Source organism: Zalophus californianus, chromosome X (assembly GCF_009762305.2).
Source record: "Zalophus californianus isolate mZalCal1 chromosome X, mZalCal1.pri.v2, whole genome shotgun sequence".
Classification (NCBI taxonomy): Eukaryota; Metazoa; Chordata; class Mammalia; order Carnivora; family Otariidae; genus Zalophus; species Zalophus californianus.
This window is the reverse complement of record NC_045612.1, coordinates 103,531,389-103,557,572: the sequence shown is the minus strand read 5'-3', so window position 1 is coordinate 103,557,572 and position 26,184 is coordinate 103,531,389. Positions and strand designations below refer to the sequence as shown.

At 39.6% G+C, this 26,184-nt stretch overlaps 1 pseudogene; it reads left to right on the top strand.

The window, feature by feature from the left end:
- The first annotated feature begins 18,947 nt into the window (after nucleotides 1-18,947).
- On the top strand, nucleotides 18,948-25,926 carry LOC113930341 (annotated as a pseudogene).
- The last annotated feature ends 258 nt before the right edge of the window (nucleotides 25,927-26,184 follow it).

Below are 26,184 nucleotides of genomic sequence, written 5' to 3'. Positions count from 1 at the left end.
CCTCAGGTCATGATCTCAGGGTCCTGGGATCGAGCCCATTGTTGGGCTCTGTGCTCAGCGGGGAGTCTCCTTCTCCCTCTGCCCCCCCTCCCCCCACTTGTGATCATGCTCTCTTTCTCTCTCTCTTAAATAAATAAATCTTAAAAAAAAAAGAAACTGCTCTTGGTTTCATCGATCTGTTCTATTGTTTTTTTAGTTTCTGTATAATTTATTTGTGTTGTCATCTTTATTATTTCCTTCCTTCTGCTCGTTTTAGGTTTTGTTTGTTGTTCTTTTTAGCAAGGTTAGGTTGCTAATTTGAGATTTTCCTTGCTTCTTGAGGTAGACCGGTATTGCTGTAAACTTCCCTCTTACAACTGATTTTCTGCATCCCAGAGGTTTTCGACTGTTGTGTTTTTATTTTCATTTGTTTCTACGTACTTTTTAATTTCTTCTTTGTTTTCCTGCTTGACCCATTCATTGTTTAGTAGGATGTTCTTTAATTAACCTCCATGTGTTTGTGGTCTTTCCAGATTTTTTCTTGTGGTTGACTTCAGGTTTCATAATGTTGTGGTCAGAAAAGATGCATGGTGTGACTTCGATCTTGAATTTGTTGAGGCTGGTTTTGTGGGCTAATATGTGATCTGTTCTGAAGGATGTTTTGTATGCACTTGAAAAGAATGTGTATTCAAAAAAAAAGAATGCATATTCTGCTCTTTTAGGATGGAATGCTCTGAATATATCTGTTAAGTCCATCTGGTCCAGTGTGTCATTGAAAGCCATTGTTTCCTTGTTGATTTTCTGCTTAGATGATCTCTTCATTGATGTAAGTGGGGTGTTAAAATCCCCTACTATTAGTGTATTATTATCAATTAGTTCCTTTATGTTTATTATTGTTTTCTGTATTTGGTTGTTCCCGTGTTGGTGCATAAATACTTAAAATTGTGATATCTTCTTGTTGGATTGTCTCCTTTAGTATGATATAGTGTCTTTCTCTGCCTCTTGTTACAGTCCTTGTTTTAAGGTCTGTTTTGTCTGATATTAAGTATTGCTACTCCAGCTTTCTTTTGACATTCATTTGCATGATAGATGTTTCTCCATCCCCTCACTTTGAATCTGCAGCTGTCTTCAAGTCTAAAGCGAGTCTCTGTAGACAGCATATCTATGGATCTTGTTGTTGTTTTTTTTAATCCATTCCGTCACCCTGTTTCTTTTGATTGAGGCATTTAGGCCATTTACCTTCAAAGTAGTTATCGATAGGTAGGTATTTATTGCCATTTTCTTACTTGTCTTATTGTTGTTTCTGAAGTTTTTCTCTGATCCTTTCTTCTCTTTCTCTCATGGTTTGCTGGATTTCTTTGATTTCTTTATCTTTATTCTCTGCATATTTATTAGTGGTTTTTCACACATGATTGCCATTCAGTTTGTATATAACCTCTTCCACATATAGCTGTCTTTATTAAGTTAATGGTCATTTAAGTTTGAACCCATTCTTTCCTCCTCTCCTCCCCACATTTTAAGTAGTTGTTATTATATTTTATATCCTTTCATTATTTGAGTTCCTTCACTGATTTTTTTACAGAAATACTCTTTTTACTGCTTTTGTGTTTCCTATCTTTATACTGTCTCTTTTGGTCTCTCCTTTCCCCTCAAAGAGTCCCCTTTAATATTTCTTGCTGGTTTAGTTGTCACAAACTCCTTTAGTTTTTGTATGTCTGTGAAAGTATTTCTCCTTCTATTTGGAATGATAGCCTTGCTGGATAGAGTATTCTTGGCTGCAGATTTTTCCCATTCAGCATGTTGGATATATCATGCCACTCCTTTCTGGCTTGCCAAGTTTCTGTTGAAAAATCTTTTGGTAGCCTTATGGGTCTTCCCTTGTAAGTTAATGACTTCTTTTGTCTTACTGCTTTTAAGATTTTTTTCTTTATTACTATATTTTGCAAATTTAATTATAATATGTCTTGGTGTGGGTCTGCTTTTGTTGATTTTGATGGGAGTTCTTGGTGCCTCCTGAGGTTTGGGATGTTTCTTTCCTTCCCCAGATTAGGGAAGTTTTCAGTTATTATTTCTTCAAATAGATTTTCTGCCCCCTTTTCTCTCTTGTTTTCTTCTGGGACTCCTATAATATGAATGTTACTATGTTTAATGGAGTCACTGAGTTCTCTAAATCTATTCGTGTTTTGCATAATTCTTTTTTCTCTCTTCTGTTCAGTTTAATTGCTTTCCATTACTCTGTCTTCAAGGTCATTAATTCCTTCCTCTGCTTCTTCCATCCTGCTGTTCATTCCATCAAGTGTGTTGCTCATTTCATTTATTGTGCCCATTATCTCTGCTATGTTGTTCCTTATCTCTTTGTTAAGGGTTCCACTCTTTTCTCAAGTCCAATGAGTATCCTTATGATTATTGCTTTAAGTTCTTTTTCAGGCATGTTTCTTATATCTGTTTTGCTTAATTTTCTGGCCACGACCTTGTCCTATTTTTCCATCTGGGATAAATTTCTCTGTCTCCTCATTTTGTCTGCCCCTCTGTGTCTGCTTCTGTGTTAAGAGAGTCAGCTGTGTCTTCTGCCCGTGAAAGTAGCGCGTTTAGGAAGAGGTCCTGGAGTGCCCAGCAGGGCAGTGTCCCCCATTCACCAGAAACGGGCACTTCAGGAGAGTCTCTTATGCATGTTCCTTATGCTCTGCTGTTGTGTCTGAGTCACTTTTCCTTTCATTAGAGTCGTCTCTACTGACTCTCTGCCTGTTTTGGGCTATCCTTGCTCTCTGTGGTGTTAGTGGGACCCAGGTAGGCCAGCTCTGAGGGGGCATGCCTGCCAGGGAACTTGGGATTGGGACAGTGGTGTTAGCAAAATTTGCTCTGGGCCACTAGTCCTGTGCCAGATCCCCCCAGGGTAGGGTGGTGGCTGGGACTATGCCCCAGGGCAGCTGGGGGCACGTGCCTGGGAACAGCACAGGTGACGGCTGGGTGCACCTGGGCCCAGCATGCGATGGTGGCCAGGGATGCACAGCTGTGCCCAGCACACAGTGGCAGCTGTGCCCCTGGTGGCCAGGTACGGCCTAGGGGTGGGGGCTCGGGGCTCATGGCGGCTAGGTGGAGCACGCATGGGGCTTTAACAAAATTTGCCCTGAGCCCAGGGCCGAGGCCAGCAGTCTTGGAGTGGGTGGGTGGTCAGGAGCACTTGTGGGCGGGGCACACTGCTAGAGGCTTAGGTAGCAAGTGTCTGGGCAGTCCCAGCCCCGCCAGCTGGCTCTGTGTTTATGCTGGGGGTGGGAGAGGAAAATGGCGCCTACCAGCTCCCTCGTTTTCAAAGAAGTCCCCCAACACATTCGAAATCAGTATGAACAGATCTGTTTCCTGTTTGCCCCACGTCTGGTGTAAACTGCCATTTGTATGAAGCCTCTCCATGCACGCCGCTGTGTCTTTAAGGGTGGCGACCCAGCTCTCCCTGGCCTTCTCAGCTGGCCCAGTGCTGAGTCGGTTGACTTCTGAAGCTCCAGGTTCCAAGTCCCACTGGTTTTACAAACTCATGGATTTCAGCCCCTCTGGTTTTTAAAGTCAAACTTCATGGGTATTATTAGTCTTCCCCATGTGAGCTCCTTGGTGCAAGGGCCCGTTTCTCTGCCCTCTCCATACCTGCAGCTTCCTCTGTCCTGCGGGCAGCCTCCCTCCGCCTTTCTGACCTTCCCAACATTTCGGTTGTAGCTTCTTCTCTATATTTAGTTATGGAGTTTGTTCTGCCACTCTTGGGATCACTCTCCTGGTTACTGACTTGGATGTGGATGGTATCTAGTTATAAACTGAGATGGGGTGAGCTCAGGGTCCTCCTACTCCACCATCTTCCCAGGCTCCTTACAATCAAGGCCATTAACACATCCCTCACCCCACATACTTACCATTTTTGTGTGTGGTGAGAACACTTGAGATCTACTCTCAGCACATTTCAGGTATACAAGACAGTATTATTAACTATGGTCATCATGCTGTACATTTCATTCTCAGAACTTAACACATCTTACAACTAAAAGTTTGTACCCATTGAGCAACATCTTCCCATTTCTTCCACTCTGTCCCCAGCCCCTGACAACCACCATTCTACACTTGGCTTCTGTGAGTTTGATATTTTTTTTTTTTTTTTTTTAGATTCCACGTCTGAGTGAGATCATACAGTATTTGTCCTACATCACTTAACATAATGTTCTCCAGGTCCATCCATGTTGTCACAAATGGCAGAATTTCCTTCTTTCTCATGGGTGAAAAATATTCCATTGTATATACACACCACATTTTTTCTTTACCCATTCACTTAGGTTGTTTTCATATCTTGGCTATTGTGAATAATGCAGCACTGAGCATGGAAATTCAGTTACCTCTTTGAGATACTGATTTTATTTCCTTTGGTCGTAGACCCAGTGGTGAAACTGCTGCATCATATGGTATTTCCATTTTTAATTTTTTGAGGAACCTCCATACTGTTTTCCATAGTGGTTGCACCAGTTCGCTTTTCCACCACCAGTGTACAAGTTTTCATTTTCTCTACCCCCTCACCAGCACTTGTTATTTCTTGTCTTTTTGGTGATGGTCATCCTAACAAGGGTGATGTCATATCTCATTGTAGTTTTGATTTGCATTTCCCTGATGACTAGTGATGTTAAGAACCTTTTTATTTATTTTTTGGCCATTTGTATGTCGTCTTTGGAAAAATGTCTGTTCTGAGATGCTTTATCTAAAAAGGATTGTGGGTCACTGGTGGTAGTCACCAAAGCAAATTTCTTAAAAGACATCTCTATTCCTCCTTGACATTATTCCTACCCCATTCATCTGTGGAATCTGCTTTGGCAGGAAATTGGAGTAAATACCTATAAACTTAGAATAAGGAAAATGAGGGAAATTTCATGTGTATGGGTAATCTTCATGAAGTAGACCCAGAACTGTTAAATATAATACTTGCTTTGTGGCAAACACAAAACTCTCAACCACAAACAGAGAGCAGTCACAGAGCCAGTAAGTGGTGGAGCAAGGAACTGAACATAAGTCCTAGGATTCCACGTCTAATGTTTTTCTAAGACTCAGAATCCCAAAATGTACCATAATTATCCATTGCACTTTACTACTAGTGACCTAAATTGGGAGTGCTAAAGGGGAATTATAACATAAATATTCTCCAGTGTAGCTAGTGGTTTTTACACATCTGATGGGATTTCATTATTCAGTATAAAATTGGATGTTGCTTTAAGCATTCATCATATTTGTGTATTTCCAAGAAGGCAGATGATTGCCACATTCTGTAATTTAATTCGGCAGTAATTGATGTACTGGTTGACCATTGATAATAAAATGATTTCAGCTGTTCAACAAAACAAAGGAAAATTATTCATGGCTAATACTAATATGTATTATAGCACAGTATTCACTGTTTCCCTTCTGAGTGAGAATTCTGCATTTCTTATTTACTGCTAGGCTTTGGAACTGTCAATACTATTATATACTGTGAGTGGTGGGGGAGGGCATGTGCATACTCTGAGATTGGAAAATATTCTCTTTCCTGTATTCTGTGCAAGTTAGTGCCTATTATCATATATACAAACCCAACGAAATACATTTATTTAATTTGAATTATTATTGACAATTTAAGAATAAAATAGTATCATCAGTTTATGGCACCAGAGAGGGTACCTATCCATCTACTTTTAAGTATAGTCTTTATTTTTACTGAAGTATAATGAACATACAATATTATGTTAGTTTCAAGTGTACAATCTTTGCACAAGGTAGGTGTCCTATGGTATTAAAACATCCCTAATGGAGGCACCTGCGTGGCTCAGTTGGTTAAGCATCTACCTTCAGCTCAGGTCATGATCCTGGAGTCCCAGGATCGAGTCCTGCATCGGGCTCCCTGCTCAGTGAGGAGTCTGCTTCTCCCTCTGACCCTCCCCCCTCTCATGTGCTCTCTCTCTCTCAAATAAATAAATAAAATCTTTAAAAAAATCCATAATGAGGAAATCCAAAATGATGGCAAATATTCTAGAACTTACAGTCGAACCCTTCCTCGCCATTCCTTTGCTTTTGCCATGATCCACAATTCACTACATCAGCCTGAGACTTTTACAGTAGTTTCATGGCTATCTTTCTTGAGTCTGGTCTTCAGCCAGCCAGTTTGCCTTGACTGTCATTAATAGGAGTCATTAAAAAAAAATAATTTTTCTTAGGGGCTATTGTAATTATGCTACTTTCTTGTCCAACACATCTTATCCCCTAGGGTCTCAGTGCTTCTGCTCTAGTGCCAGTTTTCTGTAATCATCATAATTCGGCTAACATGCGCACATGTTTATCTATAATCCCTGGCAAACATGTAACTTTACAGGTGAGGAAACAGGCTCAGAGTGGGTGATGAATTGAAAATAATCACAGCCAACCTGTATTTGGCAGAGTCTGGGTGTGACTTCAGCTGAGTCCTAGTGCCTCAATTTACCTTTCTAACATTATTCCTCTTTATTTTACTGCACATAAAATTAGCAGTGGTCATTCTGATGTCCGCATGACCTCCACAAATACAGCATACTTGTACTTTTGTTCATCCTGCTCTTTTATTGGAGCGCCCTTTCTCTTCCCTTTAGAGACTCAAATAATACCCAACTTCCAGGGCAACACGAGCCCCAGCTCCTCTGTCTTCACTGACTTCCCTCTCCTTTCACTTTCTTTTTTTTTTCCTTAAGATTTTACTTACCCCTTTGAGAGAGAGAGAGAGTGAGAGAGCTGGGGGAGGAGCAGAGGGAGAGGGACAAGCAGACTCCTGATGCAGAGCCTGATGCAGGGCTTGATTCCGGGACCCTGAGATCATGACCTGAGCCAAAATCAAGAGCCAGCCACTCAACCAATGATTGAGCCACCCAGGCACCCCTTCTTTCACTTTCTATAGCATATTAAAAATTCCCGGTATTAGCATGCTGGCATCATTATTTTGTGAACATTAATCATTCCTACCAAAACGTATTGTGAGGTGCCTGAGGGCAAGACCGTGTTTGATAGGCCTTTGGTATTTCTTGGCACAGTCATAAGCCCATTGCCAATGATAATAAAAGCTGGCCGTTTAACTGTTATTTTGCTTTAAATGAGCCTTTCCTTTTTTGACCTTTTCTCAATGAGAATAAAAGGGATTTGTTCGAAGGCTGTAATTGAACTTTATCAGTCATTCTTTATTTTAATTTTGTAATATAACAGTAATTCTTATTAGGTTCATTTTTTCTCTCTTCAACATAAAATAGTAAATGTAAAACATGGGAAATAACAAATTACTTTAGGAAGCATTCTGAGCACCATTTGGAGTTTTCAGGCTGACCTGAATAATTAATTTGAAAATGCTGGTGTGTCCTGCATTTTTATGCTTCTAAAATGATCTATGAAGTCAAATACTTAATCATTTATAAAAAACAAACACAGATCATTGAGACCGACCCAGGAAAATGTAGTAGGCAAAGTAAGATTAACCCCTTTAGTTGCTAATGTCACATCATACTGTCAAAACAACATACAGGTGGAGAGACCACTCTACTAAAGCACTGGCTAGCACATGCACCCCAGCTTGCTGCTGCTTTTTTTTTTTTTTAAGATTTTATTTATTTATTTGACAAAGAGAGAGACAGTGAGAGAGGGAACACCAGCAGGGGGAATGGGAGAGGGAGAAGCAGGCTTCCCGTGGAGCAGGGAGCCCAGTGCGGGGCTCAATCCCAGGACCCTGGGACCATGACCTGAGCCGAAGGCAGACGCTTAACGACTGAGCCAGGCAGGTGCTGCTTCTTTCTTTATGGAGAGCTATATTTCTCTCCCAGATCCTTCACCTTTGCCTTGCACCCCTCCCTCCCTCCCTCCCCCCTCCCTTCTCCCTGCCTGGCCAAGGGTCAAAACATTTTGTAGGACTAATTGAATCTAAATAATTTCGTTTGAATTTTGGTAAAGTGACATTCAGAAGTTACTGTTCTTTGGATAAATCTTCCTGTTAATTGGTATAGGCCTCAAAGATATAAAAGAAGAAAGTCATATGTATATATACATGTACGTGTGTGTGTGTGTGTGTGTGTAGAGAGAGAGAAAGAATATCCCCATACTAGCTTGATAAGTACCTAAGTGATATATATGTATATCGGAGGTATAAAAGAAGAAAGTTATATATATACATATATATGTGTGTGTGCGCGCGCGTGCGTTTGGAGAGAGCGGGGCAAAGAATTCCCCCCATACTAGCTTGGTAGCCCATTTCTATAAACATTCCGAGTGATGATTCCTTAGATGCAAAGTTTGTATCCTTTTTGTATCTTTTTTCTTCCTACATCACTCTTTTCTCAACTTTCTTGCGCATTAATGATCCCAGTATAGGCATTTTCCAAGATTGATGGACGACTAGCTAAAAGGTTTCATAGCCCAAGGCAAGGGAGAGGTCCATTAACTTCACATGGTCAATAATTTCCCTGGGTAATGCCCTCTTCTGAGATTTTATTGCTAATAAAATCCATGTTTTAATGTTCAGAAAAATTAAACATCATTGTAAGTTGCTCATTCTTAAAATTAAACCTGTCCTTGTCTTTTTGCTGTGTCTTCATTCCTCAAATATGAAGGTATACCCTTTTTATATATTTCTTTAAAATTTAAGTTTTATTTTCTTTTTATAAATTGAGTCCCACACTTAAAAACTAGTACTCATTTTCAAGGGACACATGTATATAATTCCCTTAACTAAAGGAATCAAGAATGGTATTCTGAAATGGGGTGTCCGTAACTAACAGCTTTAGTCAAAACATTTATTTATATCTGGTAGTTCTATTAGGATTTTTAGGTTGCCAAGTCCAGCTGAAAAATAGGAAAAAAGGAAAATAAGACACCATCAGTTGAGAAAAAATAATATAACTTTGTTGTTTCTGTGGTGTTTAATGAATTGGCTGAGCCAGGCTGAATATAAGGCCATCTTTCCTGCAGACCTTGCTTTTTCATCCAAAGAAACCTTCTGTGAACTATTACCATCCTTTTAGTTTAATTTGTCACCCCCCTCTGAAATCATTAATTCTTTGTAAGGCTTTTAATTTTTTAAATGTCTTCAGATCACAGGACTCTCCTTTGTATTTTCTGAAATAGGTCCAAATGTGCTTTGAGTTTTATTTAAGACAGAGATAAAGGTATTAAAAGGTCCAGAAAAGTGAGAAAGTCTACTATTTTTCACACACTTGGGGAAAATTACCAGTAATCTCTAGGCTTGGGTGCATGAAATCTCATCCACATTGTATCCACATACAGGGTGCAGGGCCTCCTCTCCCAGTTTGCTTTCTTTCAATGATGGAATTAAAAAGTATAGAGGGAATAAATAAGGAATCGAAACACTTTCTTTTGAGTTCACCCTACCAGCCGGGTGACCTGCGAAATCGCTTAACCTGCTAGAACGTTAGTTATATATCACCTCCTCGAAACACTATTTTGTACCAATGATATTTGCCCCGCCTAGCTTACAGGCCTGTACTGAGAAGCAATGAAGGTAATGTGGGCGAAAGTGCTTTCCATAATCTAAAATCCCAAACAGATCTCATATACCAAACGGGAACATAGCTGCAGTTCAGCCTTGCTACTTTCCTTGGCATGAAATGTCTCTCTATAAATTACTTGGTCTGCCATTTACAACTTGGGAAAGAAAAAAAGAATCAAGGTCAAGAAAATATGCCCATAAGTTATTCTTCAGCATGTTAATAAGTGAAAATGGTACCCATTATGGCCCTATAAGTTGTAAAACCTGGGGGAGCCATGTTGGCTAATTATGTTAATGGTTAGATGCTCGAGGATGTTGAATATTAATTCCTTTACAGAATTTGTCTAATCATCCATTTCTTACCTGCCAATCTGTTCCAACTAATCAATCAGGCAGAAAGTACAGAACTCCAGCCATTAGAAAACAAATGGCCACACATATGTATTCACCCATGCGCCCGAATCCTTCATTTTTGATGAAAACCTATTGCCTGTAATGAAACCATATTGTGAATATTTACTTGACCTTTTTATGTAGAATGGATTTCCCTTTCTGTATGGAGCTGTATAATATATGCAGACATAAAAATGGCTGTTCAATGAGATCAAATAGTTCCAATAATATTATGCCTATAATCTGGTCTAGAAAAACCACTCCGTTTTCTAACTGATAAGATAGAGAACTAAAAGAAGCTACTTATGTGAGGTTGCTTAAAATGGACTGTGGGAAAATTACTAAAATTATTACAGTGTTGGGCAGGAAATCTTCATCTCTAGGAATTCATAGGTGAGAAAAATCCATATTCCTTAGTAAATTAAAAAGAATCTCAAATGTGTGCCATGCTTTCAACTAGGGTAGTATTGTCACTGGGGGGAGAACAATTCATTGAGGGGGACCATCCCTCAGAGGGCAGGACATTTAGCAATCAGGCTCTTGCCCTGTGACGACCCTACCCATAGTCATGGTGACAAATGGCCATTAGGAAGAGAAATATCTCCCTATTGAGAACCACTGGAAGGAAAATTCTACATGTTAAGGTTGGACAGACAGCAATCTAGACTTGTCAGAGAGTGGAGCCTAGAAACCCAGAGAAAGAATAATAACAAATGGCAGGCAAATGAAATTTTGAAGATAATTTTAATTAACAATAGTGAAGAAAGCAATTTTAATAGTACTTTGTTACTTATAGATGAGTAGCTTTTGTTGAAACCAACCTTTTGCATAATTCTTCTTAATCACTTCCACTTTCAGTTATTTCTAGTAAAATACACTTTACTTCACAAAGCAGTCATCAATTGTATTTATAAGTTGACAGTTTTCTATCATTGACTTTAATTTTCTCAGTAAATACAGTTTGTTCAAATTCCCCCAGGAGCCCCGGCTCTGCTGCCTCAGTTCCTCAAACACATCACCCTGTCCTCACATGGCATTAACTCCAGGAAGTTTCCTGTTGGATTCTTCGCCAGATTATTTACAGACTGGCTAATAAATGTCCTACCCTTTCTTTAAAATACACAGCCACGAGCTAACAGCTACAAATGCTATTTCTGTCAAAAATAAATAGCATAAAATCTGTATTACGTCCTGTAGATTCAGTGTGACTTGGTCCCTAGCCAGCTCTGAGACTATTTTCTGCTCCTTAGCTCTTCCCTTTCCCTTTTCTGCCCTGGCTGCCTTGTAATCCCTGACACTGTGTCTGCTCCCACTTGAGGGACCCTGCCCTGGTGGCCCCATCCACCGGGACGTATCCCTCCTGATCTTCACATGGCCCTCTCCTCTCTTTCCTTCAGATCTCGATTCATCCCCTCAGAGAGGTCTTCCAAGACCAACATATCTGCACATGTTCTTGCCCTCTCCCCGACTGTGTCATTTTCTGTAGCCTTTCACCAGCTTCACTTCTCTTCAGAGAGCTTACTGCCCCCTGCCATTTGTTCCATAGTAATTACCCAATAAATTCTTTATCAATGACATCTTGAGATGGCTTAAAGGTAGGCTGGCCGGGCTTGAGTCCCAGTGCTGTGCCTTACTGGCGACCTTTGGCCGTTGCTTAACATTTCAACGTATCTGCTTCAGAGTGTTGCTGTCCTACCTTCCTCCTTGGCATTAAGATAAGTCCGACTTAGAAAGAACTTCAGAGGGGCGCCTGGGTGGCTCAGTCGTTAAGCATCTGCCTTCGGCTCAGGTCATGATCCCAGAGTCCTGGGATCGAGCCCCACAGCGGGGAGCCTGCTTCTCCCTCTCCCTCTGCTGTTCCCCCTGCTTGTGTTCCCTCTCTCGCTGTGTGTCTCTGTGTCAAATAAATAAATAAATAAAATCTTTAAAAAAAAAACAAACTTCGGAGAATATTGACTCCAACTTTCTGTCAAAGGCGATGATATTTGTTTCTCTCTTCCTGCCCTGCATCCCCTCTTCTCTCTTAATATTATCTGTTTCTTACTACTCAATCTCAGAATGGTCAGAAGGAAGAATCTCCTTCAGAGTCTTTCACCATTTCCTGTGTGTCCTTTTTATGAGACTCCTGCATGGAAAATTTCAGTGATCTTAATTTCACCTCACATCTGCATTTCAGTAAACACAGCCCTTCAACTGAACTGATTTTTCTCTGTCATACACTCCAAAAAGTAACAATTGTTATTTGATTATTTGACTAATTTCAAATACACAGAATAGCTCTTATGTCCTCACAGGTGGTGGGTACTGAGAATGATGGGAGAGATTACTAAAAAAGGTTAGATTATAGCCCATGTCCATAACAAAGCTTGCAATATAATTATGCATATAAAAATCAGTGCTCATCAAACAAGCAGTCTTACTTGAGTTTTTTAAACACCTAAGGGTGTTATTTTTTTGTTCCCAAAGGAAATTTTTTGCTGCTACATATTTTTTAAATATTTTGGTAAAGTTAAAAAATTTAAAACCCAGATATTCTCAAGTATTTAAGTTCAGTTACAAATCTGAGACTGCTTACATTTCTAAAATTATAAATAATGATTTATACTTTTTGATTGTGGTGTTCATTAGCTCACGTTTAGCAGGTTAAATTCCCCTCAACAACTAACCTCAAATTTACTTAAATTCCCATAAGAATTTCAATTTACAGCTACCAGTTTAATATATCTGATTCTTAGTTCTTCACAAGGCTCCCAGCATGACACAGTCTTCCTCACTTAAGCAACTCCTGTGAATCTAATGGAGCAGAGACATTAATAAAATAAATCAGGACCACTTACATATTTAAATGCTCCCCTTTAAGATTCTCTTATACCTTTCCAGTCAAAGTCACCAGTCTGATGTTGATTAACCATTTCAAATCAAATCATTGTACGTGTCAGACTCTCCAATACATCAGCTGCTTTCAAATGTGTTAAGCGTCTTAAAAAGAAAACCTACAGAGATAATAACTGGCAAAAAGGTAATCCTGAACTTAACACGAAGTAATATTATTCTCGCTTTGATTTTAACTATTGTTACTGCTTTTAGAGTTGCAGAGATACAACTACAGGATCTAAGCATGGCACCGTAATTTTAGTTTGTGATCAGAGAAATCAGTGCCAGAGAGATTTCTATGAGCAAATATATGCTGGTATTAAAAGATGAGATTCTGTTTTAGCTCATGTTCATGTTTAATTTCAGAAACACACAATTGTTCGTTAGTGAATCTTAAAGCGAATGGGATAGCGACAAACCCAGTCTTCTGAGATAGACTGAGCATCTTTTTAGAGTGAATGAGAAGAACTGATAGAAAGGTAAAAAAAAAAGGGGGGGGGGACCTAAAACCAATTGGTGTTTGGGGGGATTTCCCATACAACTTTCCAAGTTGTTTAAAAAAAAAAAGTTTTTTGAAACTATGAGCTGATGGCCAAGTTCAATGGCTGGAAAACTTTATTCAAATCCAATTGCATTTATAGCCCTTCTTTTTCTTTTAAATTTCCTCAGCTTACTGTATTAATGGCATTGTAACTAAAGCCAAAGCTAAAGAATAGAACCAGAGGACAAGAAAAGCAGTTGAATTAACTTTAAAGTCCTCTTCACATTATCCTTTAAAATCTTTACTTCTACAAAAAAGAAAAAAAAATGTCTTCAAAGTTGAATGTTATTTAAAGGGAATTTTCAAGTGCGGGTGTTTGCAAAGCTGGCCGAGGGAACCATAGGCCATGAAGTAGCCGGAGGAAGAATGTCAGAACGAGCCTGAGGTTTCCATGTGAAGGTCTTGCTTCCTAATTGTTATTATGCTTACAAGGACACTCTGTCAAAAGAAAAATGAACGCCTTGTTCAACACCTGCTGTAAAAAGATGCTGGGACTCTGTGGCTCGCTTAAATCATTTTTTTCCAGAAACAAATTGCCGAACAAGCCCTAGGCCATTTAATTTCCAAATACCAGTAATTAAAATGAGTAACATCGTCAGAATTTGGCAGGGCCACAGCTTTCCTTTCCCTTTTCATTTTCACATAAATTTCGATGAAGGTCAGATTTGTTGAAGGGAGGAGAGGGGGCGAAACCTGCCGGCCGCGTGCTCATGGGAGGTTAAAATATGACTTGTTCACAGTGTCCCTCATAGTTCAGGACTTAATGGTCCTTGACGGGGATAACCTAGAAGTTAATTTTACTGTGTCCCAAAAGCAGTCATTGTCAATGTAATCTTTCTTGTGGGCTGAAGGGTATCGTCAACAAATGATCTGACTTTCAATAGCAATTGACAAGCAACGTCTCAGATCCAAAAACTCATGAATGTGGCTCCTTATCGATCTGTTTCCTACTCAGAGAGGTAAAAGTATTTATTCGGGTTTTGTTTCACTTTGTTTCTTTGCTTTATCTTTTATACAGGTCATTTTTTACATATTTCTCCCTAAAATTAGTTCTGAATAGTTTTTGCATTATTTTTTTCTCAAGTTCATAATACATCCAACTCAGAAACTGTAAAATGCCTCACAGTACAATGAATACACTTGTGTCAAGGGGAAAAAAACAAACTTTTTAAAACGATGGCTGGCTCTTGGTCAGGGAGAGATGGGGTGTAGCAGTGCCGCGAATGTGTTCTTCTGGTCTCAGTCTCTGGTTCTCAGGTGAGTTCTGCTACTTCCTAGATGGACACACTGGGGTCCCTGTCTCACCTCTCTTGGCCTCATTGCCTAATCTGTAAAAGGGAAAGATGAAAACTTGCCTCAGTGAAAATCCAGTCACATGGAGCCTGCCAGGCAGATTAACTTGCTGAAGAATAATGTGAGTCTAATTTCCCCAGTGGAGTCATTGTGGAGAAACAAATTGGGTTTTTCCTTTTCCAGTCTACCCCTACCCTAAAGAGACCAGGGAAGTCTGAACCATTCTCCTCACCCTCCTGAGAGTAGCAGGCATTGGTCTTCAGAATGCTAGCCACCTGGGGTGTTCTCCACAGTGGTCCCGCTAGAAAAGATGACTCTCAGAATCTATGGAAGCTGGACAGTAAATGCCAAGGACATGAGCATCATCAAGGGCCTTGAGTGGCATTGCCTGTCACGAGGGACGTTGCAATAGAAGGGCTGCAATCTGATTGAAAGCCTCTAATAATGGAAAATGTGAGAATAGAGGACAAAGGACCAGTCAGAAAATAACTTTTCCGAGGTGGGAGTAAGAACACATGGAGAAGGCCTATTTATTAGTACATTAAGTACAACCTGATAGACTTTTGCAGACAAACGGACAGCAAGACTGAGATCTGCCTGGTTCTCCCCACTTGAGCCCCATGAAACCAAAAACTCCAAAGAAACAAACAAAAAAATGGAGCATGGTTAAACCCAGGACTTTGTGTTCTTGAAAGGACAACTAGATGAGCCTGTACGTGGCCATACAGACGGTTTCTTTACTCTTGGATGGCTTCTGATCACAGATCTTAGAATACAACTTGAGAGTTGCTTCTTGTCCAATTATTTCTGATCTGATCCACAGGAGATGAAAGATGATAAACAGAGCACAATGAACATAGGAGAGAACTAGTTGAAGAGTGAGGCTGCTGTGAATTTCATGGCCTACGTCATCTTTCCAGGCCTCCCTAGTCTCTGGAAATGTGGTTGCCTTGACAATAATAATGGATTTTCTAGCCCTGACCCACTTTTCCAGGATGTTTAGGAAAACCCAAGAGAATACTGTGCTCGAGAGCAAGTTCACTCCCAGGTTATCACAGAGCTTTGCCAGGAATATGATATTCTGGGTGGAGAAGTGCACAGGGCTCCTTCCCCTCTGTTGAGTTGGGTTCTGCAGCAGGGCTCTTCCCGGTCCATATGTTTTGAGTTTCATGAAGTAGCTTTCTCAGCTTTTACTTAGAGTGTTCTTTCATTTCAGCATTTACCTAAGTGTCCCAGTGACTGGAGAAATGGATTCAAGCAAAAGGCAGACTGTTTGTTTCCCTTCCCTCGGTGGACGTAGGACTGGATTCAGCCTGTAACAGATACTGTCAGTGTCCCATCTCTCCATGTTCCTGGAACTTGATGTGTGTTGCTGTAGACTTCCAGCTCCCCACATCCATATCCCTGTGCCTAAGCACCTGCCCAATGCTGAGGAATGAACAGCCCCTGGGAGCAGCCCTCAACCATTGATTCTCCAGAGAGGTATATAGTGTATATACCTCTCTGGAGTGTGTATACACACTTCCCAGCTCTCACACTGCTCGAGCAGCTCTGGGGATGTGTTGTGTACTCTTTGCCAGAGGAATTCTGCTCCACATGCCCCCTGTGGTAGTTGGCTTAGGGTATCAGCTGCCTTCCCCGCCCTGTCTCATGACCCCATTCTTCTACCAACTTTATCTGTACCTCCCAAGTAAGCTCCTTGAATTTGAATCCCTGCCTCAGGTCCTGAATCTGGAAAAAAAAACACCAACTGAGACAAGCATCTGCAAATAAAGTCTCTTCCAAGAAGTTTCTAGCAACTCTTACAAATAGACGACTCTTTGGTCATGCCGCATGCTCATTAGAAGCATTCAGATATGTCTGAGCCACGGCGGTGGGCACACATGGAGTTCTTTCCCCAGGACGCTTCCATTGCAGGACATCCCCACCCATTCACCAGTCAGGATTGAATTCTTCCTCAACTCAAGCTGTAACTCCTCCTCCTCTACCCAGACCCCAGCCCAAATTGCTTTTTTTAAAAAAGATTTTATTTGAGAGAGAGACAGAGAGTGAGAGAAAGAGAACACAAGTGGGGAGAGAGCCCGATGCGGGGCTCGATCCCAGGACTCCAGGATCATGACCCGAGCCGAAAGCAGACGCTTAACCAACTGAGCCACCCAGGCGCCCCCCAAACCGCTTTTTATTAAATTTCGGCTTTATTGAAATATAACTGACCAATAAAATTGGAAGGTATTTAAAGTGCACATCACGGTGATTTAATAGATGTAAATATCTTGAAAGGATCCCCCCCATCTCGTCAAGTAGCTCATCCATCGCCTTGCAGATTTATCTATTTTCATTTGGAAGAAAATATTGAAGTTCTACTCTCTTAGCAAATTTCACTCATACAGTAGTGTTATCAATCAGATTGCTTTAAGCAAGACATAGCAAAGGGGTTTTTAGTTTGCCATGATGAGTCAGTTATCAGGATCTTCTCTAGTGTTCAAAGCCCCAGAGCATAGAAGGGAAAGTAATGTACTATCGAAAGCAGCAATGATAGAAATAGTCATTATCCCAAATCATTATTTCCCCTAATACTTTTCTCTTAACTATTTATTCTGACACCATATAAGTAAATTTTGCTGTTCCTTGCTTTGTGGGCATGAGAAAGGGGTTGAGGGAGTGAGAGAAGTTTGATTTTAGCAGAAATATTTGAAAAATGAAAAGTATTTTACCTTTAAAATGGATTCTCAAAGACATTTCATTAGAACACTATTCTTTCTTTTTTTTTTTTTTTTAAAGATTTTATTTATTTATTTGAGATAGAGAGAATGAGAGACAGAGAGCACGAGAGGGAACATGGCCAGAGGGAGAAGCAGACCCCCCGCCGAGCAAGGAGCCCGATGCGGGACTCGATCCTGGGACTCCAGGATCATGACCTGAGCCGAAGGCAGTCGCTGAACCAACTGAGCCACCCAGGCGCCCGAACACTATTCTTTCAATACCCTTAGCCCTGGTAGTTTTCATATGATGTAATTATTTGAAACATGGTCAGTTTGGAAGCCTCTCATCTACTTGTTCACTCTTAACCTTTCCTTAAAAAAGAAAAATCAGGGGACGCCTGGGTGGCTCAGTCGGTTAAGTGGCTGCCTTCGGCCCAGATCATGATCCCAGGGTCCTGGGATCAAGTCCCACATCGGGATCCTTGCTCAGCAGGGAGCCTGCTTCTCCCTCTCTCTCCCTCAGCTTGTGCTCTCTCTGTCAAATAAATAAAATCTTTAAAAAAAATCAGGCAAATATAACATAATTTAGGTACAAAATCTCCATGGTATTTTTTAATCTCTAAATAGAAGTGAAAATCACAAATCAAATAACTAAAATGCTCCCCATATAAATCTCTCCATATGAAATAAAGTAGAAAATTTACCTTTTTAAGATGTGGTAGGCAGAACCCTAAAATGGCCTCCAAGATTCCCACCCGTTGGTGTATACCTCTTTATAATCCTTGGGTGTGTGTGGAATCTGTGAATATAATAGGATAGTCCCCTAGTTAGGAGACTGAACTCCCATGGTTCAGTTGACTCTGAATTAATCAAAAGGGAGATTACCCCTGGTGGGCCTGGCCTAATCAGGTGAGTCCTTCCAAGGGAGATTTGGCCCTTCCTGAAGTCCTAGAGATTTAAACTGTGAGAGAGATTATAATTCTGCCCTCGACAGAGCTAATAGTAATACTGTGAAGTGGCCTGTAGAGGAGGTGACATGATAGGAACCTGAGTGTCCTGTAGGAGCTGAGAACTGTCTCCGGCTGACAGAAAGCAAGAAAACAGAGATCTCAGTCATGTACTCTTAAGGAAATGGATTTTTCCAACAACTTGGGTAAGCTTCAAAGGGAAACTTGCCCTAGTCAGGCTTCCATGTGCGGACATAGCTGGCCAACGTCCTGGTTTCAGCCTTTTGAGGCCCTGAGCAGAGGGCCCCAGCTAAAATGTGCCAAATTCCTGACCTGTAGAAACTATGAGACAATAAATTTGTGCTGCTTTGAGCTGCCAAGTTTGAGATCATTTGTTAAGCAACAATATATAACCAATACACAATATTTCCTTGGAAATTGATTACCAGGGTCAGTCTATTAGATTGAAGGTCTGTAATTCCCTGCATAAATTTTTTGACATCGGAAGACACCATCAAGAGAATGAAAAGACAACCTACAAACTCGGAAAAGTATTTGCAAATCATATGACTAAAAGGGACTTGTACCCAGAAGACTTAAAGAACTCTAAAAATTCAGTATTAAGACCAGTAAGCCAGTAAAAAGTGTGCAAAGAGTCTGAAGAGATGGTACTCCAAAAAAGATAGACAGATGGCCAGTAAGCAGACGAAATGCTGCTCAACATTCTTAATCATCAGGAAGATGCAAATCAAAAACCCAATGAGCCTTTACTTCGTATCTGCTGGGAGAGCTGTAATAAAAAAGAGCATGTGAAGAAATCCGAACCTCCAGTATTGCTGATGGACGTGCAAAATGGTGCAGCCATGTCGGTAAACAGTCTGGCAGGCCCTCGGCAATCCCACTCGTAGGAATCTCCACAAGAAAAATGAAAACCTGTCCACACAAAGACTAGTATATGCATGTTCATAGCAGTATTATTCATAGCAAAAAGTGGAAACAGCCCAAGTGTCCATCAACTGATGAGTAAATTGTGGTCTAGCCATACAGTGAACTATTATTTAGCAATAGAAAGGAATGAAGAAGTACTGCTGCCTGCTACGACATGCTAAGTGTGAAAGAAGCCTATTAGAAAAGACCACATATTGGGGCGCCTGGGTGGCTTAGTCGGTTAAGCGACGGACTCTTGCTTTTAGCTCAGCTCATGATCTCAGGGTTGTGGGATCAAGCCCCGTGTGGGGCTCACTTAAGATTTTCTCCCTCTGCCCCTTCCACACCCCCCACCCCTGGCCCCGGCTTGCACTTTATCTAAAAAAAAAAAAAGAAAGATCACATATTGGGGCACCTCAGTGGCTGAGTCCGTTAAGCATCCGCCTCTTGATCCCAGCTCAGGTCTTGATCTCAGGATCGTGGGTTTGAGCCCTATGTTGGCCTCCACACTGGGCCTGGAGCCTACTTTAAAAAAAAAAAAACAAAAAACAGGGCGCCTGGGTGGCTCAGTTGGTTAGGCGACTGCCTTCGGCTCAGGTCATGATCCTGGAGTCCTGGGATCGAGTCCCGCATCGGGCTCCCTGCTCAGCGGGGAGTCTGCTTCTCCCTCTGACCCTCTTCCCTCTCGTGCTCTCTATCTCTCATTCTCTCTCTCTCTCTCAAATAAATAAATAAAATCTTTAAAAAAAAACAAAAAAAAAACAAAAAAACAAAAAACAGAAGAGACCACATACTGTATGATACTATTTATATGGAAAGTCCAGAATAAGCAAATCTATATAAATAGAAAATACATTTTTGTTTCCTTGGGGTGAACGATGGGAAAGGGGCATGACTGTTAATTGTATAGGGACTCTTTAGAGAAAAATGGAAATATTCTAAAATTAGATTGTAGTGATGGTTGCTCAACTCTGTAAATATAGTAAAAACTGTACACTTAAATGAACTTTATGGTATGTATGTTATATTTCACTAAGCTTTTTTTTTTTAAGCTTGTTTCTCCTTTGTTCTGCTGGGTCCATGCTAAGAGAGCAAGTGTTCTTTAATAATGAGGAAAAAAAGGTCAGTCGCCTGATAGGCATAAGTCAGTGACCAGATCTGATATGCTTTCTGATGGTGTTGGAAAGGCAGCAAGGCAGAGGGAGAAGCAACAGACATGGAAGAGTGGGTTTGCTTACCTTTGCTCACTCCCTCTCTAGCTCGGGAACCTCTCTGAGCCTTCAGATTGCCTGGCTGGCAAAAGGAGGGATTGAACTGGATAAATTCCCAGTCACTCACAATTCTAAATGTTCTATTCAGCCTAATGATTAATACAATGTAATCACTAAAATGATGTTTGAAATATCCCAATATGCCAAGATATCACTGAAAAGATGTTCTCATCTTTAAATGAGAGAATTCATTTAAATCCAAAAGTATAACCAAGAATGACCTCAAGCATTTCATGGTACCTCTTCTGTGTTACTTAGTCTTGATTTTAATGCTAATGTAAGGTCAGGATTTCATACAAACTACTATTTGTATCTGAAGCACAATTATTTGCCTTGGTTTTCCTTATCCTAATTTTGTTCTTGCTCTGTAACTAAATTTCAGACCGTTTTTCATTTACCTCTTCTGAAAGCTCAGAAATGAGAAAAGGAAAGAACACAAACCAGTTTAATGCAACAAAAAAAACATTTCAGGTTCACTTAGAATATCTAAATGGCTTTCCACTTTCCTTGGTCACTAAATACTCGCAAGGCCTTAGTCTATTAGTTACTAAGGTAACCCAAAGCTGGCAGCATGTTGATATACCTTTCAAGGCCAACAGATTTTTCAGTATTTCACAGATAATGTCACATTAACCTCAAACTTGTCCTTCTCCCAAAAGAACAGTGGTTGCCTGAATGAATCTGTTACAATTTTATTTTATTTTATTTTATTTTATTTTATTTTATTTTATTTTATTTTTAAGGAGCTTTTTACTGTACTTTCCTTCAGCTCAGGTACCATTTATTCTGTTTTTAAAATAGCATAGTAGTACAAGTCAGATATCTTTTTTGATGCCTGCATTAAGCCACTCATTTGCCCTTTGTGCCGATTACTCGCGGTCAGTCAGAGCCTGTGTAGTCATCCAAATGGTGCTCAAAAGAGAGGACATGCTTTGATTTACCCAGACAGCCCCACAGGAGTATTTCTGGTGTAAATCAAGGCAAAGAGGATGTAACAGGGATAAAGGATAGAAGTGGACAGTCTTTTTGCCCTTTTGTCATTAGTGACAGTGTATGAACTCACAGGAGAGAAACAGGATTTTGTGCCCTCATGTTAAGAGTGAGAAGTTGTAGCCAGGAATCCGGTGTATTCCTCTTATAACCCATCATTACAGGGGGAAGGTAGGTGTGCTACCTAGCCTGTCTCAGAATCAGCTACTGGCCAAATTTACACATGGCATTGATCGAAAGGAAAAATATGGTCCTGAGAGTTAGTCTTTTCCAAATAACCCAAATTAATAGTAAATTAAGAGAAATGTAAATTTGAGGAGATATATTAAATATTAAAATCAAATATACTGACAGCAGATGATCTCTCTGTTTAACAGTGTATACTTAAGAAACATTTGAGATAATTCACATATAATAAATCTGATCCAAGAAAATGCCGGTTTCTGAAATCGTGGAAGTGTTCAACCATTTGCAAACCCTCCCCCACAAATCAAGCACTAATATTTGTTGGTGGTGAATTCTTCTTTCTTCTAAAGTTCTTCAAGTTCTTGGAGATGAAGTAGTTATTGGGAGCTCTGAAATTTATTTACTTTCAGGGGTATCTGGCTGGCTCTGTCGGTAGAGCATGCAACTCTTGACCTTGGGGTTGTGAGTTCAGGCCCCACGTTGGGTTAGAGACTACTTAAAAATTTTTTTTTAATTTATTTACTTTCAGTTTAGTGAATCGACCTTATTAACTTAGATTCTATTAAAAACTTATTTCTGGACCTTGCCAATTATATCAAGTTCATACTGAATTCATCAAAGGGGTTAATAAAATAACTCAGAATAAAGTATTTTCTCCAAAGTGATAGTACTCTGGGTGCCTGGGTGGCTCAGTCGGTTAGGCGTCTGCCTTCAGCTCAGGTCATGATCCCAGGGTCCTGGGATCGAGCCCCTCATCGGGCTCCCCGCCTGCTTCTCCCTCTCCCTCTGCCGCTCCCCCTGCTTGTGCACTTGCTCGCTTTCTCTCTCTGTCAAATAAATAAATAAAATCTTAAATAAAAAATAAATAAATAGATAGATAGTACTCCTTTCAATTTAGCAAATATTTACTCCGTAACTCTAATTGTTAAGATGCTAAACTAAGCACTACAGTTAATTCAGTGGTTTATTTACCTGTGTAACTCCCCATTTAAAATTTGCTTTATTAAAGCTAATTTTTATTATTTCCCTGTGGCAATCTAACCTTTGAAGAGAGGGGAAATTATCCACCATATATATATTTTGTACTAGATTATTAACATCCAAATATGTTGTAGTTGATTTGAATGTGTTGAAAAACAAATGAATGTTTTGCTTACTGCAGAAAACCTTGTCGTTGAAAATTCAATATTAGTAAATACCCCATTTCTGTATTCATGATTATAAGAATGCCAGTTTGCATGGCACTTTATGATAAATAATGAACAGTGTAAGATTAGAGGTTGGAGGTTACTTTATGTCATAATACTTCTCAAGAAATATGTTGTAGCTAATAATCCTGTATTATGTACTTGAAAGTTGCTAAGAGAATAAATCTTAAATGTTCTTACCACACACAAAAAAGAAATAGTAATTATGGGACATGATGGAAGTGTTAGCTAATGCCATGGTAGTAATCACTTTGCAATATACAAGTGTATCAAATCAACACATTGTCTACCCTAAACTTACACAACGCTATATGTCAATTGCATCTCAGTAAAGCTGGCAAAAGAAATACTTTGATGAAATCCACTGTGAACCATGTAGAGTTTGAAAATGGAATCAACAGAATAAAAGGCTAAAAGACAAAGAATTGGGTGCATTTTTTCATAGTTGCATATTCAGGTTTGTCTAGGTAAAAATAACTTCCTTGGTGTTTCTCCCACTTTAACTGATTTTTTTTCCTGCTTATTTATAGTTTGTTTTGTCTTGCTTATGTTAATGAAATTCTAAAAGGGCAGTCAAATGTTATGGAGCTTTATTTCATCACCTAACCCTTTGGTTTTTTTATTTTTTTTTAATTTTATTTTATTATGTTAGTTACCGTACAATACATCATTAGTTTTTGATGTAGGGATCCATGATTCATTTAAAACTAGATTCAACACTATATTCTACACCTGAAACTAATATTACACTATATGTTAACTCACTGGAATTTAAGGAAAAACTTAAAAAAAATAAGAAAAAAAAATGGATTCAAGAGGCACCTCAGTGGCTCAGTTGGTTAAGCATCTGCCTTCAGCTCAGCAGGGAGTCTGCTTCTTCCTCTCCCTCTGCCCCTCCCCCCACTTGTGCTTACTCGTGCATGCTCTCTCTGTCTCAAATAAATAGTCTTTAAAAAATAAGGAAATAAAATTAGGTTCAAAAATCAATTAAGATCACATAGCCTGTTCACAAATAAGCTGCCTTAAATAGAATAAAGTATTAACCATAACACAGGAAAATGTAAAAACATTTGGAAAAGAGCAATGCTTGGAAAATTTCTAAAACATAAGAGATAATCTTATAATTGAAATTATATTTTCAGACACTGAAAAGATAATAGCCTTTGCCTTGTCAGGTTTTATTGAAGAGATGATATATTGAGAGTTTGTTTTCTCTGTTTTGCAGCTGCATGTGAGTAACTTTTGCTTCTTTATATTTTTATTGAATATATTTAACATGTAACACTAAATTTAAGGTGTATGTGTTACTTTGATACATTTATATATTGTAATATGATTGCTGTTGTAGTGATATTTATCACATTATATAATTACAGCACAATATTGTTGTCTATGTTCATGATAGTGTGCATTAGATCTCTGTAGCTTATTTACTCCTCATTCCATGTTTGGACCCTTAAGCAACATCAATCATATCCCCGCACTCCTATCCCCAGGGTAACTACCATTTTACTTTGTTTTTTACAAGTTTGGTTTTTTAGATTCCACGTATAAGTGAGATCATACAGTATTTGTTTTTCTCTGTCTGACTTATCTCATTTAGCATAATGGGCTCAGTGTCCATCTATGTTGTCACAAATGGCAAGGTATCCTCCTTTCTGATGGCTAAATAATATTCCATTGTATATAGATACCAGATCTTTTTTTCATCCATTTATCCATTGGTGGGCATTTAGGTTGTTGCCATTTCTTGGTCTGATTCTTTTTAAAGATTTTTTTAATTTATTTATTTGAGAGAGAGAGCAGAGTGAGCAAGAACACGAGTTGTGGGGGAGAGGGAGAGGGGGAAGGTGAAGCTGGTTCTCCACTGGGCAGGGAATCTGATGTGCGATCCCAGGACTCTGGGATCATGACCTGAGCCAAAGGCAGACCCTTAACCGACTGAGCCACCCAGGTGCCCCTATCTGATTCTTTTTAAATTAAGAAACTTTCCCTTAAATATTTCACTACCATTGCTTTACGCAAGAAGAATAAACACTGTAGTATGTTAGAAGGAACGGGATAGACCTTTAAAGTCAATTCATCCTGTCTGAGAAAACCTAGTCCTATATGGCCAGTTATAATATCACATAAGCAGATAATAACTGAATCAGAAACACTTTATCATTTACTCAAAGCCTAGCACTGCCGCAGAAGTTGTTATTAGACGTTTAAAAGAAGTGTAACCTTATTTTGTAAGTAGACTAGTCTCAGGATATATTGATGACATAATCATGCTTTATCTTTCCTTGTAAACTGTAAACAACTTAAGATCTGGGACTGGTTCTTATTCACCTCTTTATTCTTCATAGTTCATATCACTGAATCCTGAATTCAGAATGTGAACAGATGTAGGAACAAAAACCAGACTTTTTCTTCTTGACAATTTGTTGTAAATCCTGGTAGGAAAGGCCCCAATGATTACCATTTCTCTAACTGCCCTGCTTGTCCCTACTATCGCACATAATCAGCTAAGTTGCTATACATACAACAAAAGAAGAGTCCGACTCTCAGCTGCTTTATCTCTGTTAAAAAAGTAACTTCCTCATGCGGCAACTTCTCATGATTTTCTAGCCCTTTGTAGCCTCTGTGTACTTTAATGAAGACCCAGACACATGCATTGTTTCCTTCAAAACCACTGTTATGAAAATATTCTGAATATACGCAAGCACTTTCTACTTCGTTTCCACCCTTGGAATCCAGCCTCTTTTAACGTTAGTTACAGTAATCAAGAGTCTTGGTTCAAATTATTTTTAAAAAATTGCACTCTGGGCATTGGGCGTGGGAGAAGATGGTCGTCTCCACAGACAAATTATGAAATCAGAATACACAGCTTGAAAGTAGAATGTGGACCTAAATACCCCTCCCCCATCAGTTAGATTTGTAACCAAAATTAATATGAATGGAATTAACCATCCCAGTGGATACACAGAGCATACCAGTGTTAGCAAAATGGCAAAATTCATACAGCATTAAAGTTGTACTTCAAGAGCCTAAGACATCTAGTGATGTCCAAAGAAAATACGAAGTTTCTACAGCCACCAGAAGGACAAACAGAGAACAATTAATTTTAGTGGATCTCAAATTTGTCTTAAATCAACAGTCTTCTGCTCATGTTAATGTCTTGATTAAATATCACAGTGCAAAATACCCATACATTAAGTAAAGGAACTCCAGCTGGTAAACATGACCTGGACGTTTGTAAGAATATATTTAATATCTGTAGGCCATTATGTTTTCGGGCTACAGGAGGAAAAATGCAGCACAATTTTCCTTCCTCTTGCTAAGGCACTGTCACTTAAGCCTAAACCCAGAGTACTCAAAAT